Source organism: Dendrobates tinctorius, unplaced genomic scaffold (assembly GCF_039654945.1).
Source record: "Dendrobates tinctorius isolate UK_male_01 unplaced genomic scaffold, ASM3965494v1 ptg000209l, whole genome shotgun sequence".
In the NCBI taxonomy this organism is placed as follows: Eukaryota; Metazoa; Chordata; class Amphibia; order Anura; family Dendrobatidae; genus Dendrobates; species Dendrobates tinctorius.
The window spans coordinates 7,727,621-7,735,000 of NW_027361876.1; positions in this window are offsets into that span (position 1 = coordinate 7,727,621).

The window sequence follows — 7,380 nt, forward strand, 5'->3', positions numbered from 1 at the left end:
ACATGCACACTACTCAAATCCAGCTGCACCTGCCCAATATGGCTACTTGAACATACCCACAGTAGGAGAGTGGTCACAACATGAGTATGTTCAACTTGGCCATTCTGGGGGGTTTATTCAAATGCAAAACACAAATCCACATGAGTATGGATACCAATACCCAAGTGGCAAATACCATGTGCCACAACAGGGTCCTCCGTTGATCTGTAATCCAGCCTCATCCACCTCTCAGGGGCCCAATCACGTAGGAAATCAAAATCAACAAGCAACTCAAGCTGGGCTCCCGTCATCATCTCCACCTTCATACCAGAAATTCTATCAGAGTGTATTTTAATGGGTAATGTGGTTGTTTTCAAGTTTCATGTTGCCCAAGACTATTATCCTAAGTTGCCATATGATTTGAATATGGTTTTGTTTTTAGCAAACTACACTTAAACTAAATAAACCTGTTTCAATGTGTGCTTTACGTTTTGAACAATATATACCGTATTTTTTGGACTATAACACGCACTTTTTCCCCAAAACATTTTTTGGGAAAATGAGGGTGCGTCTTATAGTCAGAATATACTTACAAATACTGTGGCGGCAGCAGGAGTTGGGCAATTCTGTGGCAGCCCCGGACCGATGCTGCTGGGCGATGATCACACTCCCTTCCCAGGCTGGTGCAGCAGGTGTGGCAGGTTTGGCGGTGGTGCTCTGTGGTGAGGTGCGGCTCCGCCGGCATCTTGTGAAAGCCCTGAGGCCTCACATATCCATTGCTACGATGCGGTGGCCTCCGGGAAAATGGCCGCTGGTGGAGGCGCATGCTCAGATTGAGATCTTGGCACCAGCCTGGGATGGGAGTCATATCACCGGATGTGATTAGGCTTTAATTCATTTCCGCCCATTGAGCCATTTAATTCAATGTGGAAAGTCATTGAGAAATATAAAGCCATACACATTAAAGCCATTGCAAACGCATTTCACACGAATGACCTTGGAGTCAACACTTGTGTGACTCTCAGCAGAGAGTCTCAGATCGATTTTTCGTACGTTTAGTGTGACTCCGGCCTAAAGCCCCCGTTACACATAGCGATATCGCTAGCAATATCGCTGTAAAGTCACCGATTTTGTGACGTAGCAGCGATATTGCTAGCGATATCGCTACATGTGATACTTACCTCCAACCGGATCCCCCGCTACTTATCACTGGTCGCGCGAGAAGTTCCTGGATCATTTCTGGTCGGGCGCTTCCTGCTGGGCTTCCTGTGGCGCCGACGAGCGACGCATGGACGCGGACGGGAGGACGTCAGGATTGCCGCGTCTGACAGGTAAGTAGCGACCCCCGACCCCAGCGATGTCGCTGGTGAGATCTGCCTGTGTGGCAGCTCACTAGCGACCACTTAGTGATGCACCAGCCATCCATATCGTTGTCGGGATCGCTGGTGCATCGCTAAGTGTAACGGTACCCTAACACTACATATATTTACTGCAGGAGCAAAATCCCAGATACCCTGTGAATGTTTAAAGTGTTGAAAATTAAAAACTGTTCAATTTTCGGTTATCACCTGACAATAAAACAAGTTAGGACAAATCAGTGTAATGTTGAAAACTTTTAAAGCCTGTGTTCAGTGATACAAAATTTGACTTATATGGCAGATACAGCATGCTATGTAACTCGATTGCAGTCATTTTACTACAAAACTCCTTACCTTCTTTTACAAATTACAGTATGTCCTCATGTTGGCTTCTGTCAAATAAATGACATCTCACCTCTTAAGAGACCAAGCTGTAGTGATTCAAGAAGATAAATAATTCCCGAATAGATACATTTTCAAGTTTAAGACTTTGTATGTATTTATCAAGTGTCAGGCTGTGTTCACACACAGCGTTTTTTTTAGCGGTTTTTACTGCGGTTATCACTATAAAACCGCTATAAAACCGCTAAAAATAAGCTTCCCAGTCATTTCTATGCATTTTGCACTTTTTGTGCACATTGATGTGTTTTTTACCGCGAAAAAACCGCATCGCGGCAAAAAAACGCAGCATGCTAATTAATTTTGCGGATTTTTCCGCGGTTTTGGCTTCTTCCATGCGTTTTGAAACCGCTGCGGAAAAAAACGCATCAAAAACGCATCAAAACTGCCTCGGAAAAATAGGTGCGGTTTCTGGGAAGGGAGTCAGGTTTTCAAGCAGAAATTTTCTGCTACGTGTGCACTTTGCTCTCAAGGGGATGTTTGGATAAACAAGTTGCCATCTATTTACAGGATATCTGATAACTTGGAGATCTGTGGTGCTCAACTGCTGGGAACCAACGCAGATAGGCAGAACCATGCACTATAACCACTGTTAGAATGGAGAGGCAGTGTGCATTCTCAACCACAGCTCCAATCATTCTCTTTGGGGGCTGCTGGAAAAAGCCAAGTGCTGTGCTCTGTCATCCCATAGAGAATGAATGATCAGGCTGTTTGCACATATTTTATAAGATACCACTTATCCTGTGGACATCCCCTTTAAGCTTCTAGACAAGGCATTTCAAAGTGTAAGTGCAGCAAAAGAGGAAACTTAGAAATAGGAAGGAAAGGTTGTGGGAAAAATAGAGGGTGGGTGTGACAGATCATTGACTGCCAGAAGAACACAGCTTAGCACAGAGAAGATGAGATATGTCAAGATACAGCATGATGAAAATGTTTATAGACTTGTAATGGCATTTTGTTCTATAATAAAGAAATAGCTAATGAAAAGGTGGATAATGAGCACAAGGTTCAGATCTTTTCTTTGAACCAGGTATAGATCTAGGCAGGGCCGGGTTTCAGACAAAGTGGGGATCTGAACAAAAGTTTAAAGTGGGGCCCCAAAAGTTCACATATTGCACCATCACACGGAAACATTTCAGTTGTATTTACATGCGCTGAGTTCAGACCGTTAAACGAGCGTGATCGACATTAATGAAGTTGCTTGGCGCTTGTTTCCCGGCCTCTTTACAGCAACTGAGGAAGAATGACGGGCACAGAACGATCACTAATAAATCAATCTGTCCCCATACACATCATGTTATCAGCAGAACATCTGCAGTTTACACCGGCAATGTACTGCTGAGTACAATGATTTTTGTTCTGGTATAAACAATCCAATCACCCGATGAATAGGCAGAATTTTTGCTATTTTGTTGGGCAAATGCTGATGTTTAGACCTATGAACTCTCGTCTGCACTGCCGGAATTTATAAATGTGGGTGCTAAACACACACAGTATGCACCAGTATTGTATGTTGCACACAAGTATACACAAACTTTATGTTACACACATACAGCTCTGGCAAAAATTAAGAGACCACTGCACAGTTTTATAAAAATCAGCTTCTCTACATGTCTGACAGCCATTCCATTCCAGTGTCAGTTGAATTCCAACCAGAGTACACCTCATTCTACTTAATGTGCTTCTGATTAGTTGATCACCTGAACCAAATCTTATTTAATGAAGGAAAGTATAAAAAACCGTGCAGTGGTGTTCACAATCCTCTTGCAATAGGGCAAACTGGATGGCAAAACAAGTGCTAGTAATATCCCAAAGGTAATAGGAATGAAAAAATAACTTTTTACCATACCAAAGGAGTTGAAAAGAAAAGTCTTGAGTGAGGAAAAGAAGGGCTCAATTATGGCTTTACTAAGAGAGGAATTCAGTAAGCGTCATGTTGACTCAATCTTTAAAATTTCTAAGATGGCAGTCCATTACAACATGGTCAAGCAGCAGACATTGGGGACAACAAATCTACAGACTGGCAGAGGGCAAAAATGACTCTCCACTGACCCAGGATGACTATCATCTTATTTGAATGTCACTCAGCAACCGCAGGATGACATCAAGAGACCTATAAAAGGAATGGCAAATGGCAGCTGGGGTGAAGTGCATGGCAGGAACAGTTCGTAACAGGAGAGGCAGGGCTCATGTCATGTAAAGCTGGAAAAAAGCCTTTCATCAATGAGAAGCAAAGAAGAGCCAGGCTGAAGTTTGCCAAAGACCATAAGGATTGGACCATAGAGGACTGGAGTAAGGTAATCTTCTCTGATGAGTCTAATATTTTAGCTTTGTTCAACACCTGGTCGTCTAATGGTTAGTCGGAGACCTGAAGAGGTGTTCAAGCAACAGTGTCTCGCAACCATTGTGAAATTTGATGGAGGATGAGTGATGATCTGGGGATGCTTCAGCGAGGCTGGAATTGGGCAGGTTAATCTTTGCGAAGCACGTATGAATCAAGCCACATACAAGGTTATCCTGGATAAACAATTGATTCCTTCTGCTCAGGCAATGTTCCCCAACTCTGAGGACTGTTTTTTCCAGCAGTACAATGCGCTATGCCGCACAGCTAGGTCAATCAGCCGACTAGCGATGCATGGACGCAGGCAGAAGTCGTCATCATCGCTGCAGTGTGACAGGTAAGAGTGACCGACGACGGGCTGCGGCATTGCTGGTGAGAGCTGCTCACTAGTGACCATTTAGTGATGCACCGATCCTGACCAGGTAGTATCATTGTCGGGATCGCTGGTGCATCGCTAAATGTAACGGGACCCTAAGAATATGAGATACATTGGTCTGTCAATTACTGAGCTCAATTCCCTCAGTATGTGTTGATAAACTGCTGAATGCCATCTGGGCTGTGGGATTTGTCAATGTTTATTTTGATCAGTCAGAGGCATAATTATTTTTGCATTAAACTAGTAATATTAGGTAGTGAATTTTGATTTTTGTCTTGTTGAATGATCCCTGGAACAGTCAGTTCATTGGTGAAAAGTGCCTGTTTAGTATCTCAGCCTTTTCTTTGTCCTCTAGAATTATTTTGTTAGTATCATCTGTTTTTTTCTTTTTGGCATTGATATATTTAAAATTTTTAGGAGGATTTATTTTAATGTCGCTGGCAATTTGTTTCTTTGTAGATAACTTTGCTGACTTGATTTTTACATTTCTTACTTAGATCTTTATACTCCTGAAATGCTATTTCTGTATTCTCGGCCTTTGAGATTTTGAATGCCCTTTGTTTTTATCTTATTAAACTTTGTGGTGTCCTATTTATCCATAATGGTTTATTTTTATTCCTAGACATTTGAATATCACAGGGTATACGTTTTCTACAGGATTCTAGTAATATTTCCTTAAACATGCTGTTAGGGCTGGCGGAACGCACCAAATAATGAAGATGGTAATAAGGTGTGTTCGCAGCCCGGGGTCCACCGTGCAGGGGTGCCAACCTGCTGCTCAGTAATGGCGGATGCTATATGGCGGAATACTATAAGAAACACACGCGGGTTATCGTCACCCGGTGTGTACGGGGGCGGACTCTGTTGCTTCACAGAGCCGCACTGCCACAGAACATAAATGCCGGAGCCTGTTTGTGCTCACAGAGCTCGGCTAAAAGAGCGCACAGTGTACGGCCACAGAACGCTACCCCAAGGACACGGGGTTAGAGTCCCGCTAGGCCCATTGAGCGCGTGGCGTCGCTGCCATGAGCGCCACTAAAGACGCTGGCAGAGGAGTGTGGAGCATGTGCACTGAGGCGTGCTGGATCACTGGTGAGGACCAATGTCTGACTCAAACCGTGACCTACCTACACCTAAGCCTGGGCACTAGCAGGCTAGGCTGCACAACACATGCGTACCAAGGGTAGGGGTTTCATAATGAGTCAGTCACCAGATACATTCATACGTGCATACATCTCTCACACCTTATAGTCTGTAAATACAGTCTATCCTAGCGCATGGGCGAGCGGCCATGCAAACCTTTTATAGCCACGGGCGTCCGGGAACTTCCTGGCTTCTCGGATGGGCCAATTCGAACACGAGCAGGACCTGAGCACGTGACCCTCAATCTCCAATGGGAGATCACTCCACGGGCATGCTCAGTGGCTCGACATGAGGACTTAGTCCCTGGAGAATCTCGCTGCTGAGCAGCCTGCATTGTCATAGCTGTGCCAGAGGTTGCAGCAGCAAGCAAACCCACGGAGTTGGCCTGGGCAGAGCGCTGGGACCGACGAATCTGCTGAGCAGGCTCCACTGCAGCCGAAGAAGAATGGGAGACCGCAGGGTGCAAGGCTCTGGATTCCTGCTGTGCAGTGGCAGGAACTTGATACCTAACACATGCTCCATTTATGTTTAGTATTCCCAGTTACCATGAGATGCTCCCAGTACTACAAGATTAAGCTCTTGCCTTAATTTGTTGAAATCAGTTTTCCTAAAGTTACCAGGTGTTTGCATTTCCCTTTGAAATGTTTTATGTGTTGTGTGTGTGCATATTGTGCTTGTGTTGAGTGTGTGCATGTTGTGTTGTGTGTATGCTTTGTGTGTGTGTGTGTTGCGTATGGCATGTTTTATGTGTTGTGTGTGTGCATATTGTGCTTGTGTTGAGTGTGTGCATGTTGTGTTGTGTGTATGCTTTGTGTGTGTGTGTGTTGCGTATGGCATGTTTTATGTGTTGTGTGTGTGCATATTGTGCTTGTGTTGAGTGTGTGTGCATGTTGTGTTGTGTGTATGCTTTGTGTGTGTGTGTTGTGTATGGCATGTTTTATGTGTTGTGTGTGTGCATATTGTGCTTGTGTTGAGTGTGTGTGCATGTTGTGTTGTGTGTATGCTTTGTGTGTGTGTGTTGCGTATGGCATGTTTTATGTGTTGTGTGTGTGCATATTGTGCTTGTGTTGAGTGTGTGTGCATGTTGTGTTGTGTGTATGCTTTGTGTGTGTGTGTGTGTGTGTGTGTTGCGTATGGCATGTTTTATGTGTTGTGTTGCTTATCTGCATGTTTTGTGTATTGTGTGTTATGTAATGTGTGTGTGCATATTTAGTGTGTTGTGCTATGTGTGTGTTGTGTACGTACATGTTTTGTTGTGTGTGTGTTGGGTCCATCATTTTGAACCCAAAAGTATTTCATCTTATCTGTGTAAATAGTTAATGGACAATTATAGCTTGTATTACCTATGTTAGCCAGAGATAGAAAAAATAACCAAAATTGAAAGTCCTCGGTAATCGGTACCTTTTAATGGCATCTTTTCAGTTAGCCATTAGTAGGAATCAACCACCAAGGACTCTCAATTTCGATTATTTTAATATTTCATAGACTCATTTGTAAAACTAAAAATATATGCAGCGTTCAAAAGGATTTCCTGAATCCTACAGACGTAGATGTCATTCATTTCCTCCTGCTACAACTCTCACGGGTGTCTGTTCCTCTGAGCATGTATATACTCATGGATCAGCTAAAAATAGAAAGGGCAGCCTAACAACCAGGCAGTGATTGGATGGAAGTGCAGCGCGCTCAGCCAATCCCGGCTAAGCAAACAAAGCCAATATAGTGTGTGAGAAATTCTATCCTGCGTCAAAACAGCCCAAGGCTGTGGTAATGACAGAGGCAGAGAT